The sequence below is a fragment of the Cavia porcellus genome, unplaced genomic scaffold (assembly GCF_034190915.1).
Source record: "Cavia porcellus strain 051 isolate PalLab524CR breed Dunkin Hartley unplaced genomic scaffold, mCavPor4.1 scaffold_24, whole genome shotgun sequence".
Lineage (NCBI taxonomy): Eukaryota > Metazoa > Chordata > Mammalia > Rodentia > Caviidae > Cavia > Cavia porcellus.
Genome location: NW_026947507.1, coordinates 1,838,709 through 1,862,083, shown reverse-complemented (window position 1 = coordinate 1,862,083; position 23,375 = coordinate 1,838,709). Strand labels below are relative to the sequence as shown.

Below are 23,375 nucleotides of genomic sequence, written 5' to 3'. Positions count from 1 at the left end.
TCTCAATCTTCTCCTCTTTCTCTCAGACTGATTTCAGATTAAATGTGCCTATACAGTGAACCAATAATAATGAGGACCATATATTATATTAGATCCCTTTTTTGGTACCAGAGATCAAACTCATGACCTCATGCTTGCCAGGCAGGTGCCTGTGTTGCTGAGCTAAACCCCCAGCCCTAGATCATGTTTTGATTAGAACTTTGTATTGTGTTAACTCTGAAAAATGTGCTGTTTGTCTCATGTGTAGAGTAACAACACCCTGCTCCTCTGAGGCTTTTTAAGGTTTCATACAGTGATGGCTCATTCAGATGATCCAACAAAAATTTCTTCCTCTCACTCATTAAAGAATGCTTTAATACTTTCTAAAAATTAATTCATTCAACAGCTATTGCTTTGGTGGCATATACCTGTAATCCCAGCACTTGGAGGATGAGGCAGGAGGATTGCTACAAGTTTGAGGTCAGCCTGCACTACATAGTGAGACTCTGTCTCAATACAAAAACAAAAAACAAAAACAACACAACTCCTGCTTCTCCCGTGACGTGCCTCCTCACCATTCCCACAGACCAAACTGATCAAAGCATTAAACCTCTACCACTGTAGCCCAAAAGAAATCTTTTCTCTTGTTATGGTCATTATCTTAGGGTTTTGGTATAGTTATGGAAAACTGACTAACACACAATCTTCAAAATTATATTGAATCCACAGTGTAATCCTGTCATCATATTATTTGAGACATTTAATTTTTCCTTTTCCAGATCCTTTTCATTCATTTTTCAAGTGAGGTAGTGTAAGTCATAGGTTCCAAGGATCAAAATGTGGACATTTCTGATGGTGGTGGTGAAAGCATTATTGTGTCTACCACAGCAACTGTCCATCCAAGAGGAATCTGCTCCCCAATAACTCAGAGCTCACATCTGTCCCCGTTCATGCTAAGCCAGTACATTAGTTTCCCATAAGTTATCACAGAGATACTTGTAGTGGTGACTTATCCATGGCAAACCCATTGCCAGACAGAGTTCTGGGTTCTGGGTCCTGACTTGGGGTTAGAAACTTTAGCACCTGAATCCAAGCTGCACTGCTTATTAGGCCCATCAGAGGGCCCAGATGTAACTGTCAATCTCAGTAGTCCCTGGAGCTCTACGGAGACTACATGGGGTTAAGCTCAGGACCTCAGAGGGTGAGGCGTTTCTGAGTAGCCAACAGGGTCTTTTCACAGTCTTGTTCAGAAGATCCGAAGTTAAAAGCTCCGTCTCCAGTTCCTTAGATCTCTGGAGCCAGTGGACCCTGAGCCAGAACTGTGACTGTCTGACAGCCTTGAGCCACACTGAGACAAGACAGAGCTGCTCTCCAGTTCCTGGGAAGCCTGGATTTTCTCTGCCGGCAGCCAGCGGGGACTGGCCTATCGTGCCACATCTGTGGGCAAAGGGCCTGGAGAAATGCTGGCATGTTTTATGCGTGTGCAAACTGACTTTATTTTAGGAATGAAAAAAATACTTCCTTGGGTACCTTTAGGTAAGCATACCCATGTAATATGTTATTCAGGCAAAAGTCTCTGCGCCTTTTCCTTATATAATCAAATTAAATACAGTTTAATACTGAAACTGGGAAAGAAGTAACTAGCTGGAAAACTCTTTGGCCAGCTCTCAACTTTGGGATGAACTTTTAAAAAAATAAAAATAACCCAATACTTAGTCTTTTCTTTCACATAGTAATCTTTAGTTCCCTCACTGAACTGTAGCCTTTCTAAGATTATAAGTATGCTTTCTTTGAGGAATTCTAGTTCTTAGCCCCCACTTCCAATGTATTTATTGGCGGGCTTTTAAAAAAGCTGGTTGACTCATGTGTGTGTGTGTGTGTGTGTGTGTGTGTGTGTGTGTGTGTGTCTGTGTGTGTGTGTGTGTGTGTGTGTGTGTGTCTGTGTGTCTGTGTGTGTGTGTCTGTGTGTCTGTGTGTCTGTGTGTGTGTGTGTGTGATGGATCGAGGCTGTGGGGCACAGCTCCTGGCTTCACTGGACTTGTGGATGAGAAGTAGAGACCGAAGTGATTTGCAGTCACGGGGGTGTACACTGCTCATGCTGGAGCCCTGGATATTTTGCTGCTTAAAGGAAACCCCATGAAAGAGGTCAGTAACTGGGAGAGCAGAAAAGCCTGTGCCTGCTAGGAAAAAACAGTGAAAGAACTCTTTGGGCCTGGTGGAGAAGCCTTGAGCTGGGTTGCTCAGTGAGGAGGCTCAGCAGTGTGGCCTAGAAGAGAGACCAGCTCCTGGGGTCAGAAGTCTGAGTTCCGCATCTGCTCCGAGCAGCGTGCAGCAGGGCACAAGTCACAGTGTCCTCCGGACCCCAGCTGTTTCCTAGAAGTGAGGGATGCAGATGGTGAGGCAGGCCCATGTGCCCCTCTGCTCTTTGGCCATGCTCATAATAGAGCAGAGACAGACTCACTGCCTCAAAGAAACACCACCATCCAGCTGGTGAGAAATAAAACTGTTCTAACCTGGCAAATGCTGTGATTGGCTCATGCTATCTATGCGTTAAACAGAGAACAATTTACAAAGAATAAAAAAAACACATGGGATAGCTATCCGAATGTAACGCAATTTTCTTTTGATTCACGAGCATTTTGAGGTCTCATAGCTGCTTTGATTTATGCATTTTATGAATGGAGGCGCAGCAGCAAGCTATTCTAATACCGAGCCCAGGTGAAGAAAGCAAATGGAAGCGGCATTTGCAAGCCAGGTCAGGCTCCTCTGCTCAGGCCCCTCTGCCCAGGCCCCTCTGCCCAGGCCCCTCTGCCCAGGCCCCTCTGCCCAGGCCCCCCGCTCAGGCCCCTCTACCCAGGCCCCTCTGCCCAGGCCCCTCTGCCCAGGCCCCCCTGCCCAGGCCCCCCTGCCCAGGCCCCCCTGCCCAGGCCCCCCTGCCCAGGCCCCTCTGCCCAGGCCCCTCTGCCCAGGCCCCTCTGCTCAGGCCCCTCTGCTCAGGCCTCTCTGCCCAGGCCCCTCTGCTCAGGCCCCTCTGCCCAGGCCCCTCTGCCCAGGCCCCTCTGCTCAGGCCCCCCTGCTCAGGCCCCTCTACCCAGGCCCCTCTGCCCAGGCCCCTCTGCCCAGGCCCCTCTGCTCAGGCCCCTCTGCTCAGGCCCTCTCTGTGGCTTGCTGCTACTCACAACTTTCCCACAAGCAAATGTTACGCCCCGTCTCACCCTGGCACTGCTGTGAGCGACGGAGACAGAGTAGTGGGTGAGCAGCCAACAACTCTGCTTTCAGGGAGCTCCCCTCTTTGTCGGGAAATAAATAAACAAGATTATTCAGGTGGACACACCTGATTCATAACAAATCATAGCAAAGGTATCCAAGATGGTGGGGCGGATGGATGACGGGACAGGTGGGAGTTGTTTTTGTTTTGAAATCAAGTGGCATCATGCATCCTAAATAAACACTCTACCAATGAACCACACCCCAGCCTCTACTTTTTAATGTCAGTTTGTATAATGTCCTTGCATGCAATGCTATTTTATTTCCATTTTGTTTCAGTGCTGGATACTGAGCGTAGACTTTGTGCATGAGAGGAGGATGCTTTCGCACTGAGGCACATCATCATCTTGCAGGGTTGATACTGTGGAAGGGAAGGCCAGAAGCTTCCCTGAGGAGAAGCTCTTCAGCTGTGTTCCCTGGTGAGTCATAGACTAACTCAGAATATACTGGAGCAAACATAGAACTACCCAGCATTGGTCAGAAATGAGAAACGTGCTCTAATCTATCATGGGTTGTAATTTTTCAAGATAGCGTTTGAGTAGAAACCTGAATGATGTAAGAAGCCAAACACATGGGTATCTGGGGAAGAGTTTTCCAGGCAGTGGGGATAGCAAGTGAATGACTCAAAGGTGAGAAACAAAAAGACAGTCTGGCATGCATCAATTTTGATAACAAGAAAGTAGCGTTCAATATGGTCAGAAATGTTAATAGAGTCTAGAATTGTAGAGTCCCACAAGCTATAGTAAGGAGACTGATTTTCATTTCGTGTACAGTAGGAAGGTGTCAGAGGGCACCGCACAGAGGGTGGTCATGGGATGTAATTTGTTCCTTAGACATTGCTCTGGCTGTTTGTGTAGAGAATGTTGTGCAGGGGACAGGGTGGAATAGGGACAGCAGTTAAGATGCTGGCAGGTGGAGATGATGCATGGACAGGAGGCACAAGAGGAGGTGGAGACAAACAGAAAGAATTGAAATACAATGTAGAATTTCAGGCTACAGGACCTACTTATGGAACCTGAAGGATAAGGAGAAATCGAGGAATCCAGCAGCTTTAAAAACTAGGGGACAAACAGGTGCTTAGGAGGGAATAATTGCAGGTTTAGATAGTTCAGCCTTCTGTGATTTAGTCTAATATTTTCCCTTATTTGTCTGAATTAAATAAGATTCTGTCTGTCATGCTCTGAAAAATCAAGTTCCCACTATGATGCTTGGACAAGTAACTGGTTGTTCTTTCATAGTGAGAGTGATATAATATACTAGACAGTGCCTCAATTTCTCCTTTTAAAATGGCTCTCCTGGTCTCTGGCTGTTTCCCAGGTTTTGTTTTCATTTGTAGAAAACTACAAGTCACCCGCCTCCTAGACTGGCAGTCATCCGCCTCACTTGGCAGTGAGACCAAGACTCAGCAAGGTGTAAAGGCAATGGGTCATGGTCCCTAACAGGGGATGTTCAGAAACTGAGTGAGTGGTCAGCATTTGGATTTCTTTCTGTTTATGTTGGGGCAAATAGTGGGCAATTGAAGAAAAGACTACATGAGATGAGATATTAGTCTGAGAAATGTGGAGAGGAGAGAGCCAGTGGCTGGTTGTCTATCAAAAGAGAGAGGAGGGAATCAGAATTGCCCAACCATCTGGTGAAAAGAACCCAGAGGAGGGGCTCAGAGAACAAAGCTGGTCAATCTATTTATTCCACGATCAGAGATCTGGAGTGAGGATGAGATCTGCCTTGAGTCCAGGGAAGATACAGTTTGTAATTGCAAAGAGATGTAGCTTTCCAGTTAAGGGGAGAGAAGAAGAATTGGAAAGGGTGAAGAGAAGCTATCAAGGGCTAAACCAAGAGGGTGTAGTATGATTTGGATCTGGTATGTCCCCCTAAAGGGCTATATGTTAAAGGCTTGATCCCTGTATCCTGATGCTATTAGTAGGTGATGGAACTTTAAGAGATGGCCCTAGTGGGAGGTTTTTAGGTCATTGATAAGGGGGTGTGGGATCCTGGATTCTTCCTCTTTCTCCCTTTCTTCCAAAGATATGCTGCAGATCCTGGCCTTGATAAGATGCTCCATCATAAACCTAAAAGCAATATATCTGCCTAACCATAAACCAATACTTCCAAAACAGTAAACTAAAATAAATATTTCCTTCTTTCAATTTGCTTGTCTCAATTGTTTTGTTACAGTAAAGGTAAGCTAACACAAAATATAAGCAAAAACACTCTCTAAACATCACATATCTGGATATTCAAAAATATAATCAGCATTCCTTATCTTTAGATTCTGTGTCTGTATCCAACCAATTACAGAATGAAAATAAAGTTTTGCCTGTATTAAATAATACATTTTCCTATAGTTATCCCCCATGTACAGCAATAACAACTATTTGCATAGGATTTATAGGATATTAGGAGTTATAGTTATCTAGGGATGATTTAAAGTACATGAAAGTTGCATAAGTTGTGTACAAATACTACACCATTTCATACAAAAACCTAGCACATACGCAGGTGTTGGTTTCCATAGTAGTCTTAGAAGCAATCCCTTTTCAGTACCGTGGGGATGTCTCTCCCTTGCTTTAGAGGAAAAGGAATGTGACTCCATTAGTCATTACACAGCACGCGGGAAACCAAACAGCAGCACGATGTCTGGTTCTGTCTCTTGAAAGCACTGCTAAGTCATTCGCCATGCCTGAGACATAGGCAGATGGTGAGCGCCCTCAAAACACCACTGTGAATATCTGGGAGCTTTATAGATTAACTGCATTAGCATTAGAAAAATGCTATTTGAAAAAATTCCACATTAGAAAATTCCAGTGCCTGACCTCTACCACTCTCCCCTTCAGCTGTGCCGTATCTCTCCTGAGGAAACAAACTTCAAAATTATTTGAAAAAGAGATAGGCAGAATTATCAATCCATTAAAAGAAACAACCCTATTCTAATTAACAGCTGTTCATGGGAAAATTGCTCACTGCTGTAGGGCTAGATAAATGTCAACCCAAAGCTAGAGAAATCCAGCCAGCCACACATTCTGGTTCAATTATTTTGTCCTCACTCAGCCAAGTAATTGATGTCTGATCACTTGGCCTGATGGGTGTAGATGGAGGAGGAGTGATTCCTCCTCAGGTTGGACCTGCATCATGAGCAGTGTCTGGACTGTGGCTCAGGGAACAAAAGAGTTTACTGGGCAAGCTCACAGGGGATGGTCCCCATGGGACCAGACCCCAGCTTGCCCTGGTCACAAGTCAGCTTTCCTGAGGAAAACATATACCCACAAGCAGCCTCTTCAACTTAGTCAAACTCTCTAGTTCCCTACCCAAAACCTAAGAAGCAACTTTGTGCTTGGCAAAAATGATGTGGTGCTTTCCTCCATCCTATTAGCAGAAATAGCTGTAATCATTGCTTTAAAAGCCTATCTTTAGGTGATCGATTGTTTCATCTTATTTTGTTTCGTGACCTGGATAGCTAAATGGTTATTTAATGAAGGACTTTTAAGCACTGTTACTTTATATTCAAGCAGCAGGGAGCAGTCTCCTTCAGATGTCCATCTGCACCATGAAGTGCAGAGAATTTCTAAACAGCCATTGGAATGATTAGGGAGTCTAATCATAGTCCAGGCATGTAGAATTTCAACACCCACCTGAACAAAGAAGTGGATGCAGCTTATTATCATCACACATATGAATAAATACTAACTGTTCCTATCTGCCTCTGTTAAAGATTGCTGCTTAGCATAAATAAAAATCTGAGGCTTTCATGTATCGAGTATTTTCATGGACCCTTATTGGACAGCTGACAGCTGCTGGCTGGGCACTGTCTTGCTCTAATGATAATTCAGCAGACAAGTTTCTCCACAACAGCCAGGTCAGCGAATTGTTTTCTTCCTGAGAACAGATAATACAGTACAGTGGTCAGTAGGACTCATGCTGGCAGAATGGAAAATACACTCACAGTGTTTTGCAATTGAAAGAGACTTTTGATGACACACTATTCTAATCTGAAGGGGTTAAGACCATTGCTCTGGATCATGCACTTAGTTAGGGACAGACCCAAAAAAATGAAACTAGGTTTTCAAGACTTACAACTTGGGCTCATTTTAGGTTATTAAGTTGCCTCTTAAGGGAAAATTTGAATCACTTATTAAAGAAATTCAACAGGAGAATTTAATGTACTTTACACTAGAGGTGGGCAGCTCTCAAGCCTAAGGTATGATTTTCTCGGTAGGGAGCAGATAGCAGGTTTGGCAAATCTGACAGATGAGGTAGAAATAGCTCTAGAATATCCTGGTGAGTGTGGGAGGCCCAGGAAGTATTACTGGTGCGTGGCCCACAGACTTCAGGAGGTTCAGCAAGGAGACACTGGCGGGGAACACTGGCAGAAGAAAGCCATTCTTTTTATCAGGGCAAATCCAGAAAAGTGAATTCTGTAAACACAGCCAACACCTAGTGCATGTCTACTGTGAGGAATGCATGGTGTCTTTTTATGACTGCGAAAGGAGATGTGAGTAGACAGAAGAACCGGGACTGTGCTTAGAATGGGCCACCCGTGTGAATTCTGTTAGGTGCACTGGTGACTTTGAAGAAAGGGACAGGGAGGACAACACATCTGCTCTCTTTTGTGTTCAATTGTAAGTGGCTCAGGGGAAGGAACATGTCACTTACCCCTTAGAATTCCCAACATGTCCACAAAAGTATTCAGGCACATAGTAAATACTTCCTGAGAAGTAAACTGATGAATTGGCGAAAGAATTATTGGTAATATGGTACTTTTTGTACCCCTTGGGGGAATTACATTGGGTTGGATGATTTTTACATTTAACTAAGAGTCTTATCCTATAAACAGGAAATCGTCTTTATTTTTAACTGCTATACGAACATATCAGTCATGTTCCTCTCTCTTTTTTAACATATTTTGCTGACATAATTTTGACTTCCTTGAGGAGAACCACTGAAGATGTCACTCTTCGTAATTTGTGACTTTGGAGCTTTTGACTTGCCCTGCCCCTGGACTGCTTTTTAAATTTCTGTGCTCCTTTCGTGTCCTTCCCTACCTGAGCTGTCACCATAAGTGTGAACTAGATGAGTGCTAGGTGCCTGGAAACTAACATGAACAGTATTAGTTTAGTCTGTCTCCTTATATGGCTTCCAGTCAGACCAGGAACGCAAACAAACCGTGCAAATTATTACAATCTGAGGCCAGTTTTTGAAGTACACTACAAGATAAGGAACAGTATTGGTGGAGGGGAGCAGAGGTGGCCTGGCTGGGGAGGGACAATTAAGCTACATGCTGGAGGAGGAGAGAGGGCCGAGGGAGGAGCGCAATGCTTGCTCATTCAGCATTCACTCCCACTTTCCTCCCATTTTCGCTTCCTTCCCCCTGCTTCTGTCATTCATCATAATCAAGTAAGGACTAAATACTGCCAGAAAACAGCGGAAACGCATGTGTGTTAAACAATTTATCTCCGGTAGACAGAAAATGGAGGCATTGCTCATAAGGGAATTACAGTCTTTTCTTAGGAGATCAGGTATTATTTTCCTCTTTATTCTTCACCTTGATTTGGCATATATTAATAAAAGCTTACTAGGAGCAAAGCGTTGAGCACCAGTGGAAATAAAAAATGAATACTATATAGTCAATTCTACCTTAGCAATTGTGTTAGTCAAGGTAAGTTAGGTCGTGCTGCAATAACAATAAACCCAGAAGCTTAGTGTCCTCATCTGGTAATAGTTTATTTCTTACTCATACAATTTCTACTGCAAGTTGGCAGCTCTCCTGGGCTGCTTTGCTACAAGTAATTACTCAGGAATCATGGCTCCTTCTACTCTGTGAAGCTGGATTGTATCCTCAAAGTGAAGAGAGAAATAGAGGCTCTTTCAAGCCATTTTGAAAGACACTCACATCACTTCTCTCCCATTCCACCGGTCAGAATCCAAACACATAGCAACTCATTTCAAGAAAGGGTGGGAAACGAGGGATTCCTGTGTGTTTAGAAACAGGAGCGGGATTGATAAAAACATAGCTGTCATTTATCCTGGGAAACTCTCAATTTATTGACCCAGAGAGATCACTCAATACAAAAGTACCCTTATTAGAAGAACCAATAACCAAAAACATTAAACAGTGGTTAAAGCAAAGATGGGACTCCCCAGAAATGAGATAGATTAATTTTGATTAACCAAAAGGGACTTCTGATAAGGGAAGCTGCTAGAGAAATTGAGTTTGGGTGACACTTACAGGACAAATGGGTGTTTCAATGGTGGAAGAAAAGGAGTGCAAAAAGTGTAGAAGTTCATACCAGCCAGAAACAGGGAAGGTTCTGGTTACGCAACTGGACACAATGGGTAGAGAGAAGAGAAGGCTGAGATTCCCAACCAGGGATCTTCGATGTTTTATCAAGTAGTTCAGATTTTGTTCTGTGTGCAATGGAAGCTTTTGAACAGGTAATGAAATCATCAGATTTGGGATGTAAAATGAGATATTTTCTTTTGCAGGCATTTGACTGCTGGCTAAGTTTAGTGGAACACTTACTGGCTCATAATTAGGGAAGCTGCTATTTCATAACAGGCAATACTTTGCTTCCATGAATTTAAAACATTTTGCACATATTAAACAAGCTCAGCAACCCACAGTTTCTTTAAGCGTAGCACAGTGAATCAAGTATCCCTTATGACCTACTGTACTGACCTGTGGAAATTGCACGCGATCAGGACAAGTAACACATACGAAGAGTTGCAGATTGCATCACTTGACAGCCTTGTGGGGAACTTTGCCACGAGAAGAAAAAGAGCAACATGCCAACTCCACTGTGTTACTCAAAACGGTGAAATTGGACTGCAGGGATTTACAGCGCCACTTGTGAGTGCTGTCATGAGCAACTTTAGGGTCCAACTTTTATTTGTTTCTGATCAGAGTAAGCATCCATTTCTTAAGATTTAACCAAAAGGTAAATACATATTATTTCACAGACTCTGGATCCTATCTCTGCTTTTTAGTATTGATATAATTAAATGTTTCTTTATTCAGTAATTATCTACACTTATGAACATTTAGTTTAAGTCCTACCATGCAAAAAGTGTGTTCAAGTTTTGTTGTACCTCTGAAGAAAACTCTCAAAGCAACGCTTTTCATACTCACATCCTGAGTTTGGAAAGTAGTAGAAAATACAGAAAATATACATGAAGACCTCATTCTATACGGTCTTTCTTCAGAGAGGCTTAGCACACTGTTCTCTATCTAAGGGCCAGTGCTTTCCTGAGTCCTTGCTGATTTCACTTTTTCCTAAACCGACAGGAACAAACCCAATCTGATCATGAAAACCTATGCCCCTTGCTGTGATAAGTATAAGGGTGATGCAGGTTTGACCAGTGAAGCAGACGCAGCAGCCTGCTGGAGGGTTCTTGGAAATGTTACCTGGATTCTGCAAAGCGGCATTGCTGACATCTGTTCCCCTTTGTATTAGTCGACTTTCTATTACTGTGACAAATATCTGTGATGAACAGCATAAAGGAGGAAAGATCTATTGTGTTACATAGTGTTATGGTTTCCTGTTGATGGTCATTTGGTCCCATTGCCTTGTGCTTGTGGCACGTGGTATACCTTGGTGAGTGAATGGTGACAGAGATGTGTTCATCTCATGGCAACCAGGAAGCAAGAAGAGAACCAGGGGCTAAGATCTCCATATCCCCACAAGGGCATACCCCAGGTATTAACTTCCTTCCGAAAGACTCCTTTCTCCAAGACTGCCCCTCCCAGTGACACTACAGATCAGATGCCAAGAGCTTAGCGTATGGATTTCTGGGGTTAGTTGACACCTTTCTTCGTGTGTTGCTGTGTTGGAGTACTGCAGCCCTGGGGGAATGCAGCTGAGGCAGTGCCAGGTCCTTGAAGATGGCAGAGCCAGAAGATTAGAGGAACTGTGGCTCTGAACACAGTATAGTCATTGAACAAACCAAGCCTTGTTCTAGGTGAGTCATCTATGAGATGACTCTTTTTCATATATGGTGCACTAGGAATTTGTTTTACTTGCAACAGAAACACCATAATCAGTAAAAGTGATGATTGTCTTACTACTCCACTGAAGGAAGCAGACAGGCAAAGCAAAATCTTTGCATTACATAACTCTGGGATCTAGCATACACATTCTGTGTTCCTGGGGTTTTACAAAGCAGGTTTCAGAAAGAAGGCAAACAGCTGTAGACCAGTGAGAAAGCCAGGAAGAATCGAGAGAGTGGCTTTCCCTGAGAGACCAGCTCATCTGGGGCATTTCACTCAGCATCTCTAAACTGCATCTTTCCCCACCTGTAAAATATGTATCACACAGGTCATTGTAAGAATGCAAAATAAAGCATAGTGTATTATCTAGCATAATGTTTACTGGCCTATACAAGATGGCCCTTTAGTTAAAGTGTAGGCTTTATTTCACTAGTGCAATGTTTCACAGGCTTTCTCCCTCAGATCCTTGATGACCAAATAAGATTCTGGCCCATTTAACTTCCTTCTATCAAGGGACACTATAAATTTAAAGCTGGCACTAGTGAGCTGTTCATTAATGCCTGACATCACAATCTAGAGGGCACTATCTCATCTACATGGACGTGTGGAGCAGGAGAGTTCCTGGGACCACACCTGCCAGCCTATTTTCTCAAATGATTTTGCCACTTACAAACTCAGGGGGAAACTGGGCTGGCAAGAGTCATGATAATTAGACACTGTGCTACTTACACATATTCCTCATTAATTTTTTTTTTGTAATTACTTGTTAGCTTCCGGTTTGAGAGAAGAATTTAAAAAAAAAACCTGGAATGTTCTTTAGAATGATAATTGCTCATTAGAACTCTATTTTGTTATAATTGTACAATTCATTATGCTGAGCACTTCATTAGAAGCATTGTAAAAATTCTGACAATGCGAATGTGTTACATTGAATATCAAAATGAATCTGATTTAGTGCTTTACTGTTTCTTGAGGGCATTTTCTAATTAATATACATCAAAGATGCCAGAAAAGTGAGAGTCTTCATATTTTATTCTGGGGGTCATTATAGGAGATGTATTTTTTTAACCAACATTATTTTGAAAAAGGAAACTTTCTTTAGAACAGAAGAAAAAATGGCCCATAAAGCTGAAATAGTTTAAATGAGTCCACATCTATCTTTATTCAGAATTATCTACAATTAATACTAAATCGAATCATTTTATAATGCTGATATGGATAAAGATAGCAGATTGAACATTTTCATTTATGTCCTCCTTTTGAAATTCTATTAAAAATTATAGTTACAAGGGCTTAAAGAGGAAATCAGGAAAAATAAAGTAAAATTCTGGCGAAAGCAAAGGACAAAGGTAACTAAATAGCCAAAGAAGAATTTTTAAGTTCTCACAGGGGGAGGTGACAAACAAACTTATTATCCTTCAGAACCCCCCAATGCTGATCATGGGGGTGCAGTGATTAGGAATCAAGGAGAGGAGCTCTAAGTGGATCGATTGAGATTCTGCAAAAGAAACCCTGGCATCCACACATCTCTCCCTCTCACTGCCTCGCTGAAACACTGACCCTTGCCCACATGTGGCCAGGTTGATATACGTTTACCTCTTAAGAGTTGATGCAAAGGGTCTCTAAACCAGAGAGCTCTGGAAATAGGTGATGGCAAGAATACTGTAATAAAACAGGAAATCAAATGGATATTTACATATTTAATGGTAAGACATTTCCAACAAGCATTCTGCAGTTACCAAAATACTCCAGCCTGGCTTAGACACTAACAGTGATATTGAATGACCTTTTTGAGAAATGTGACTAGTCCAAGAGGAAATACCTAGAAATATTCATCTTGCAGAGTCTTTAAGAAAAAGCCAGTTTTAGTAGTGGTTCTCAAGGTGGGACCTGACCAGCGGTATCAGCATCAGCGGGGAATTTGCTGAAAGCTCAAATTCTTGCACCTTGCTCCAGACTTCCTGAATCAGACCCATTGGCGATAGAGCCTGGAGATCAGTGTTTACCAAGCCCGAAGTACACATCATATCACTGCTTTTCAGCAAGTCCACCATATGAACATAGAATTCCCTTCCTTTGTAAATATAAACAGACAATCAAGGTGAGAAGATATCACAGGAAGAGCAAAATAAAATGGAAGAAACAAAAATTTCACAGTAAAAATGTGACAATGTAGGAAAAAAATAAACTGGGAAAAAACTAGCATTAAAACCCTTGGAGAAGTATGAAAAATAAATTTCATTTGTGAGACAAGAGAAGAATGTTAATATTAAGGAATCTTTATGAAACAATAAAAATTAGCTTGGAATTTTTTTTTTAGAAAAACGTAGTAACAATAAATAATTCAACAAAAACAAAGAAATAAAGCAAAACAACCAAAACAAAACAATAGAAAACAGACAAAAAAATAAATTCAAGGATTAGTATAAAAAATCCTTGAGAATCCCTGTTTTAAAAGGATAAATGACAGTAAGATCTCCAGATAAAGGAAGTAGAAAGAAATACTCAGTGAAATAATTAAGAAATATTTCTAAGTATGGAAGAACACACATTCCCAAATTGAGAGGGTATATACCTAGCACCAGCCAAAGAAGGTAAATAAGATTCAGATCAAGACACATCAATGCCAGTTGCAGAGTGCTAGGATGAAGAGAAGACTGTACAAGTTCCGGAAGAGAAAACTAGGCAGAGATTAGGGATCAGGAGCCAGAACGCCTCAGACTTCTCCAGAGCAAGAGTGAATGCTGAGAAAAAAGGGAGCCGGTTTTCTTAAGAAAATGATCTGTAAGGCGTTCTATCCCTGGGACACAATTGAGATCAAATGTAAAGACAGAGTAAACATAAACCCAGGTAGAGGTAAATGCATTTTAAAATACACTACAAGCTTGCAGTTGAAGAGGTTAGATTCTGTAGTAGGGATCACGTGGTGCTCTCTGTCATGGTGCCCATGGCTGCTTCAGAGGCATGATCAGAGGAACGTGTCACCCAAGGACTGGCTTTATTTCTCTGCATATTGTCTCATCTCCTCCCTTCTGTGCCCCACCTTGTGAACAAAAGCAGAGACTCTTTCTAACACACATTTTCAGTCCGGCCTCACCTCTGCTTCTAGTCTGCAACAGCTCTCCAGTGTCTTTAAGATAAAGTTCAAAATGGCACAGGGCCTTTCATAATCCTGGCCCTTGAGCCTTATCTCTTGCTAGTCTCTCAAAGATGACCTTCACACCCACCCTGTCACATGCTTGTCACTCCTCTCACTGTGACTTCATACTGTGGCTGGGTGAGACTACTCCCTCACACATGTTCACTATGCCCGGACACTTCCCCCGTTTCCGAATGCATGAGATGTAACAATAAGGAATTGAGATATTGGTAACTGTCTTTCCCATTCAGTTTGAGGGTCACTTCCCCCCTGCAGGACATTTTCTACCCTTTAGTCTGAGTCTGATGTTCTTCCTCTGTGCTCCCAGAGCACCCCAGCCTCTGCCATGACACTTATCACAGCACAGCAATTGTTGGTTGGTTGTCTTCTTTGGGATATGTGGGAATGAACTGTCATCATGGCAACTCCAGTATCTACCAAGGGGTGTGGACAATGGTAGGTGCCCAATATGCTGGTTGAATGAATGAGTTGAAGTTTCTTCTCCATGAGAGAGCACTGAGAACAATCCCCATGTCTCACACTTTTAGTGGGACTGCCAAGTTTGGCTAATGCCATTCTTCAGAGTATTAGAGCTACTCTTACTGCAGAGGATAACACTTCCTGATTCCTGTTGCCACACTATAATATCAAGGAATACAAAAATACAGATTGGGAGTCCCTACAACTTCAGGTGCTCTTCCCCCACTAAATAAATCCTTTCCCAAAAAATACAAATCCAGAGACATTGTGAGTCAGAGCCAGGAATAGCAATGCATTCTGAAATATACCACACTGCATTCTATTCAGAGAAATATTTTACATTTTCTGTGCCTGCAGTTTCTCCCAACCCTTAAAATCTTATCTGAGCTGAGTAGGATGGCACATGTCTATAATCCCAGCACTTGGGAGAATCGTGAGTTGTGGTCATCCTGGGCTACATAGTGAGTTAAAGGCCAGCCTGAACTATATAAGTAAGACCCTGTCTCAAAAAGCCAAAAAAAAACTAAAAAATTCTTATGCTAGCCCTCCCTGTAGTGTCCTATTGTTCACAAAGATCTTCTAATTATTTAACAACTTTATTTCAATTTCTGGAATTTGAAGAGATTTATCATAGGTAACTTATTATCCTCTAGTATTTATATTTGTTGTATTAAAGAACAATGGGTCACCATGCTGTAAGAGAGTCACATACAGGCTGTATTAGCTTTGCATTACTATAAGAAATGTGAGATAAATCAACTGATAAAAAGGAAAGTTGATCTTAACTCATAGGTTCAAATTTCAATCTATAATTGCTTAGTCCTGTTGCTTTTGAGCATGTGATGGCACAGTATAATATGCTGTGCCATCTGGCTGAGGAGATCTTTTTATCTTGAGGATAAACAGGAAGCAAAGAAACAGGAAGGTGTTAGGTTCCAACATCCCCTGCAAGGGCACACCCCAATGACCTAACTTTCTCCCATTAGGCCCTGCCTCCTAATGGTTCCACTTCTCCCAGTAATGACACAGGCTGGAGACCAAATATTTAGAACTTGGGCTTTTGGGGATAGTCAAGATCCAAATTCTAGCACAGGCAGGAATCTCCTACCCTGAGTGCTAGGTCTGTAGAAAAGTTGTGGTCTCTTGCTTCTTATCCTGTTTTAGGCTATACTGCTCATTACTGAGTCTCTCCTTAGGTTTAACAAGAGCCAGCCCTGGAGTTGGGATCTCCTGGGAAGGAGACCACCCTCTCCTTCCACATGCAGGAGGTGAGGGGAAAAGGATCCAAGGGAGCCAAGCGTCCTAGTAGAGACTAGAAAATTATTCACATCAGCACCTAGAGATTCGTTTCTAAAATCAAACTCATGTTCTGGAGCGGTTTTTCCTCTTTCCTAAACATACTTATTAATGTTTATTTTATCCAGTTCTGCACTTTATTTTTTAAAAGTTGATGTGGGAAATTGATGAAAGTTGAGACAAATCTTTTCGGTGCACAGAACATCAAGAACAAACCATCACCATTACCTATTTTTTTCTCCATGTTGCTCAGTTAGGGTTTCTGAGATTAATTGGACTTTTGCCCAGAATTTCTGACCCAGAAATCCATCAAGAATGTTACTCTCACTGAAGAAGCCTTGTTTCCCCCAGCATGCCTTGTGTACTCAGGAGTGTAAGCAAACCTTTTTGCTCTCAACAAGGCTGCATCTTGAGTAGGCTCTAGACTTTCTTTGTAGAGGTAGCTTAGGCATAGCCCATGCATCTTACCTAGACTTGGAAGTAAGCATCCCCAGAATGACAAAACAATTTAGATTTTACAGCACTTCTTTTAAATATCACTTGTTCTATGGTTGGCTGAGAGTCTCTCTTGAACCATTTTAAATGAAGTTTTAAGAAATGATTTTATTAACTCTCCACTGAAGACTGAAAATACATTGCTTGCTCCAATGAAATGTTACTTTTAAATTTTCTTTAGTTGGAGTAATTTGATGGACTAGGGTCTGTGGGCAAAAGGTCCTCCCTGAGCCACAGCTGCCCTGCATTCTGGGATGATGCTGAAGCAGGGAACAGGCCAGCCACATGTGGCTGATGTGGCTGAGCAAACGTGATTTCTTATTCCTAGAAACAAACCTCCTCGGCTTTCACCCATTCTAAGCCTGTTGATGAGCCACCCTTCTTGAAGCTGCTCCCATAAATTACCAATTGGACCCCTAATTTACCAGCTGGGCCTCTAAAGAACTGTTTGATTTGACACTGTTCATCTTTCTACTTTTCAAACCCTTCCAAGACAAGGGCTTGGCTTCAAATTCTCTTTATCATTCTCAAAGGGGCTGTACAGCCAAAGTAACTATTCTGGTCCTGTTATTCACATTTATTTACATCTAATCTATCTATCTATCTATTTATTCATTTAATTATTTTACAAATGTTAAGTTTCCTCTCTGTGAGACTATTCTATGTATCCAACAAGTAGATCATGAAGAAGCCTGGATTAGATGATCTTCCAAGTCCCAACCAATTCTAAAGTTCTGTGATAACTATTACTATAAATATTATTATATGAAAAATAAAGGCACACATCACAGGTTTCAAGAGATGCATCATTGAACAGTGCTTTCCTGAGATCCCTTTTAGGCATTCATAGTTGAGGTTCATGTTTTTACAAGGCTTACGAGAAATGGAAAGTGAATGACCTTGAGTCGGTCTCATTCAGCTGTTCCACGGTTGGCTGAAAGTCCCTCTTGATCCACTTCAATCCAATCCAGGCATTAAGGTCCACAACAAATGACTAGAGATAGGGTCAGACTTAAGAGTAGGCATCATGCGTAAAATGTGAGCTTGGAAATCAGAACCACCAGCATTCAATTTTCAGCTTTACTACAGATACTGTATATGTCTTCCATTTCGTGGGACACCATCACATGATACCCACCTCATGGTAAACACTCTGCCACTGGTAGCTGTTTTGGTTTAAATTTAAAATACCCCTCAAAAGTCTCATGTGGAGATTTTGGAGGATGATTTGATCATGGGGCACTCTAGTCATTAGGATATTAAGCCATTGATGAGTTCATAGTTGAATGTACTGTTAGGAGGTGGAGTCCAGCTGGAGGAAGTAAACCACTGGGAGCACACCTTTGGAGGGCATTATTTCTCTCTGGCTCCTCCCTTCTCACTTTGCTTCTGAGTTGCCATGGGCTGAGCAGCCTTCCTCTGGTTTACCCTTTTACTATGCTCTTTGTACCTTGGAGCCAGCCAATCATGGAATGAATCCCCTGAAACCATGAGCCCAAATAAAACTCTTTTCCTTTAAGTTGCAACCTTTTGATATTCTTTGATAAGAAAGTGATTAATACAGTAGCTGTTAGAAGAACCATTTTTTAACAAAGTCAAATCACTCTGCCTGTTGGAAAGACTCATGATGTGTGTAATACATAGTTAAGGACCACTGTCATGGACATGAGACTTCATTTTTATCAGCAACAACTACCACTGATTTATAAGAACCAAACTACAAGTAGTTATATTTATCCATGTTGTAATGTCAAAATCATACTTAATTTTGTAAACTGAATTTATTATTAATTTGAATGCCAGTTATTGTCAGTTATAAAAAATTTTGACAGGCAAAGTTAACCAAGGATAGATCAATCATTTCAGTAGCAATGAGGGCCAATTACCATGACAGGGCAGACAACTACTTGGCTACAATTTTGCAGAGGTTATTGGAAGACTGGATTTGCACTTTAAGTTGCCTGAAGTTTCAAGTGTATACAGCCTCTGGAATTCCAAAAAAGCTTTTGAGGTCACTAAGCCATCTATACAGCTGATCATTTTTGCTTCAAGTTTCTTTGGCCTAATAGGTTACCCTCACATAAGTGAGAATCCACAAGTAGGCATTAGAAGTAATGTCCCTAATTCATGAACATTCTGGTTTCCGTGAGTGGATTTGCCTGAAACTCATATCCTGTGTGTAGTTTTATTCATGTGGTACACTGGAAAAGATTTCTCCCTTGATCCTCAAAGGAGAAAGATGCTTCCTAAGCTCATCTCTTTGACTACAAAGTCAAAGCAAAGAGGCTACAGTGCTATTTGCAGACAAGAATGAGTATTTGTGGAAATAAACTGCCAACTCTCCAAATTAATAAAAATTTCCATGCAAGTAGGAAAGAGGAGGACAAATGATGGCCAGGCCTGTGCATTACTGAATCTCTGCCAATTCTGGACCTCAGAGAACTGTTCACTTCGATGCTTCATTTGGATTGCTTGAGTATTGACACAGTCTTGTAAACTGAGACCCTTCAAAGACTGAAAAGAAAAAGAAGTTTAGAAGAACGTTTATATAGAGGTTTCCCTTGGGTGCCAGCTGCTCAACTGAATTAACATCAAACCTTTCCACTGAAATGGGCCGTGAGAGTTGATTTTCCTGGCCTCACACAATGACCGCAGTCAATATGGATGCTGCCTGGTTTTCATTTGGAAGAAATGTACATTTAATCCCACCTCCAACCGTATCTACTTGGCTCTATCATATTGAGGCCTACGTATTTGAAAAATACCTTCACTGTTCTTTCCCCTGGTGACTTGACTGTAGCATTTACCTCTCTCAATCTTTCTTCTATCTCAAAGCTCCCACCCTTGAGTTCAGGCTGGTATCAATAAGGAATTTGGAGGGGGAAGCTGAGTGAACTAATTCACACTAAAAAGTAAATAACTGACACATCCTCAGTGCAATCATAGCACTTTATATAAATTCAAGTATCTCATTTACACAGTAGGGTGAAAAATTTAATCTCTGGAATGGCAGATTTCATTCCTTAAGACCACAGGCAACAAAGAAGTTTTTAATGTACCTAGAAAGGAATTATTTGAGGGTAGGAAATGTTGTACTGGGAATAGCAGATGATACTATAAATTCCCAAATATGTAGTTAGAATCAATGAGATTTGTGGGAACCTAGAGAATGGATACACCGGAAAGACCTGCTGACTCCAGAGAGCCCCTCCATGCCCATTGTCAGTCTCAGGGTCTCTGGGGCTTCAGGGATCTCAGGAATGGGCCTCCCACCATTGCTGATGCTGCATTCTCTGATGTCAGGGCCATACCCTTGGACTTCTCGGCTTGCAGAACTGTGCACTAAATATACCCCTCTTCTTTTGAAATTGCATGGCTGTGGCATTCAGTTATCCTAACCTGGACACCACACAAAAGAGTACTTTAGAGACCAGGCAATCTTCTATGTCAAACACTGTGGATAGATGCAATGAGATGAAACCTGACAAATTTCCACTGGAGAATGGCCAGCAGCCCTAATGAACTCTTCAGAAGAGTGATAAGAGAATGATTATAACATGCCAGGCAAGATAGTATTTATGTATTTAATTCCATGGAAGCCTTCCTGTCATTGTCATAGATGAGAGAACTGAGGCACACAGGGTGTTAAATCCTGCTGGGACTGGAAGGCACCCAATATAGGTCCTGTAGACTCTGACATACCCTTCAGCACTACTCTAAGCTTTGAACCTGTGCCCTGTCAAACTTACGGATGGTGTTAAGAGAGCGGAGAGGAGCCCACTGGCATCTTAGGACAAGGCTGAGTAAAGGGGACAATGGGAGCGGAGAGTAGGTGACAACTTTGCCTTCCTGGAGAGGAATACTGATGAAGACAGCCACAGAAGCTGGAGTAGACAGAGGCCCTTTGCTTTTTCCACAACATTTTATGATGATTGACATTAATTCAGAATCTTTATGGCGGGGCTGGGAATTTAGCTCAGCGGCATAAGCACCTGCCTTGCAAGCAGGCGGTTGTGAGTTCGATCCTTGGTACCGATAAAAATGAAAAAGACGAAAAAAAAAAAAAAAAGAAAGCTTCAGAATCTTTATGGCACGCTAAATGTTATTGTAGGAAAATAAGGCACTGAATCACCATTGGTAACGATGACAGAATGAGGTTTGGTTCTTCTGTGGAAGTGTTGTGCTGTGAACTCACCAAAATTCATCTATGAACTTAGAAGAACTTAGCTTGAAGTCTGTGTGATGAGCACAGGAAACTTACATTTCAATTTTTTTCATTTCAGTTGTTTTAATTAGATGAACTTTTGGGGGATCTGGGTTTCTGAGTCCATGAACAGAATTTAGGGGTTTGACAGTGCTGGCTTGGAGGAGGCTGTGGAGAGGAAAGATTACTCCCAGTCAGCCATGCTGGATGGTCAGGGCACCAAAGAGGCCTTGCAGTCATTTTTGGGGTGCGAAGAGGGGTACAGTGGTATACAGAGGAGATTCTCCTACCCTGATGCCTGCTGATTCAGTCTCATGGCTTCTTCTCTTTGGACACTGTCCTTCCTTGGCAGCTGCTCTATAAACTCTTACTAGTAAACTCTGAGTACCATTTACCTGGGGTTGGTGCATGGTGGCGGGAGCCTGGATTCTTGCTCATAGATAGGAAGACAATTAGCTTTTCCCAAGGCTTAGCTGGACAGATGGCAGAGCTGGGCTTCTATCTGAAATCTATAATGACTTTGCTGATACCCACTCCACCCTGGCAGGGTAGAGGCAGCCCTGCTAGATCCAAATGCTGGCTTCATTCTTTCTTTAGAGAGATTTTCTACCTTTGCTCCTTGGGAATCAAGGGAAAGTAGGGCCAGCTAGCACTCAGTGGTCACTTAGACCTTACAGGCTGAAAGAGGGAAATCAGCTGGACAAAGCCATGCCTGTGCCCTCAGCTTCATTAAGCTGATATCCTGGGTACAGTGTATTCTCTTTGATGTATAACTCTCTAGGTATGCTAAGCAGTTTTGATAAAGTCCCATAATTTTGGAGACAAGCCACCATTCGTTGGTCTAAATCTATGGAAGATACACCACCAAGAGTGAATCCCAATGTACTCTGTGGACTTGGGGTGATGACAATATGTCAGAATAGGCTCATCATTTGTAACAAATCTACCACTCTGGTGAGGGATGTTGATAATGGAGGATGCTTTGGAGTTAGATGGGCAGAGAATGGAGAAAATCTTGCTTGCTTTGGTTTGACTCTGCTGTGGACCTAAATGAATTTAAAAATTAAAGTCTATTATAAAAGATCTCCCTGTGATCATACAGATGTTCTCTTCATAACTGTTCAACCTCAATGATATTTCTCTATCACTGTGTGACATTCTTCTAAACATGTAATGTATCTCAAATTTCCCATCCTTCAAAAAGCTTTTTTTCTGAAATGGGGGACATAGCATTCAAACATAATTTGAAATTATTTTAATTATAATAATAAGGTGACTTTAAATTACTGTATAACTGTTCAAAGTTGAGTACACAGACCGTCTTTACAGGAGTCAGAATCCGCCTAAACACAGAGCTTTTTTCAAGCTAGTGGAACCCTTCTACCAAGGCTTCTCTTCCCTCTTATCTTTGAATCCAAAGTACTGCTGTTGTCTTAAAGAGGGTCTCGACCCCTCTGTGCAAGCCTCCCAAACCAGAGTGCTTCAGTATTCCAGCACATAGAAAGAAGCATTCTACCAATTCTGTGGTCAGGACACTCGAGCTGCCAGTCCCACTCCCGTGTTGACAGAGAAAGAAGCCAAGGTTTGGAGAAATAGCAAGGCTTGCTGTCACACAGCTATATGTTTTTTTTTTTTAAGGAGAAACCAGCTCTCCTCACTATGAGAAATTAACTTTTGCTGCTGTGCCCCTAAAATAAATACTTGACTGTTCCCTGTGTACAAGTGATGAATTAATGAAAGGGGGGAAAGTTCAAGTCACCAACATCAAAGAGATGAGAACTGACATGTAAATCTGGGACATTTTGTAGGACTGAAGGCGTTTGAAGATCTAGTTTCTGAGGGTGGAGAGAACTGAAGAACTTTAAGAACATGTGAATCTCATCACATCTGAATAAGCACAATCGGGAGCTGGTGAGCAGAGGCCCGGGGGAGGCTTGCTGCCCGGCTCTGGACTGTGCCGAGTGGCCAACTGATGCTGGGTGGGAAATCCGCGGACAGTGTGGGAAGGGTCAGCCTGATTAAAATTCTTTATTTCTCCCAAAAGATAAAGATTCTATGGTAAGCTGTAAGTACTACGACTTCACAACCTCAGAATTCTACCCACCAGGTAACCAGTGTATCATAGGTAAAGTTTTTGTTGAAAGAATGCAGGAGACTTGGGCCGAACTGAGGCAAAACGATATGCTTCAGTTTAAAAACTCCCTTTTAGCTGTTACGTTAACTAAACTTCAAGTTAAAAGTTAATTTAAAATGTAGCCATCTATTAGTTTCTAAAAGATCAATAGGGACAAGACTACGGTCACTTGTTCCACCAGCAGCTCAAATTAAAACGATGTGAGAGCTATAGTTTACAAACTCAGTAAGAGTTGAGGTATGAGTTTAGACTGTTTTAACAGAAGAGTAGTTTCTAGATCAGGTCTAGATGTCATTACCTTGTACTCCCAGGTGGCTAAACCTTCCCTGGGGTATTGAAGTTCATAATTAGATGTCACATTGTCTTAGTCACTTTCTTGTAGCTGGCGCAAAATACTGTA

At 41.9% G+C, this 23,375-nt stretch overlaps 1 long non-coding RNA gene across 1 annotated transcript in view; it reads left to right on the top strand.

Moving 5' to 3' along the window:
• The first annotated feature begins 1,150 nt into the window (after positions 1-1,150).
• The window catches only part of LOC134472641 (uncharacterized), a 36,649-nt gene continuing 14,424 nt past the window's right edge, over positions 1,151-23,375 (top strand). The window contains exons 1-3 of the long non-coding RNA XR_010042534.1: positions 1,151-1,515; positions 3,526-3,665; positions 22,650-22,752. This is a non-coding gene — a long non-coding RNA (uncharacterized LOC134472641). The remainder of the gene's footprint in view (positions 1,516-3,525; positions 3,666-22,649; positions 22,753-23,375) is intronic.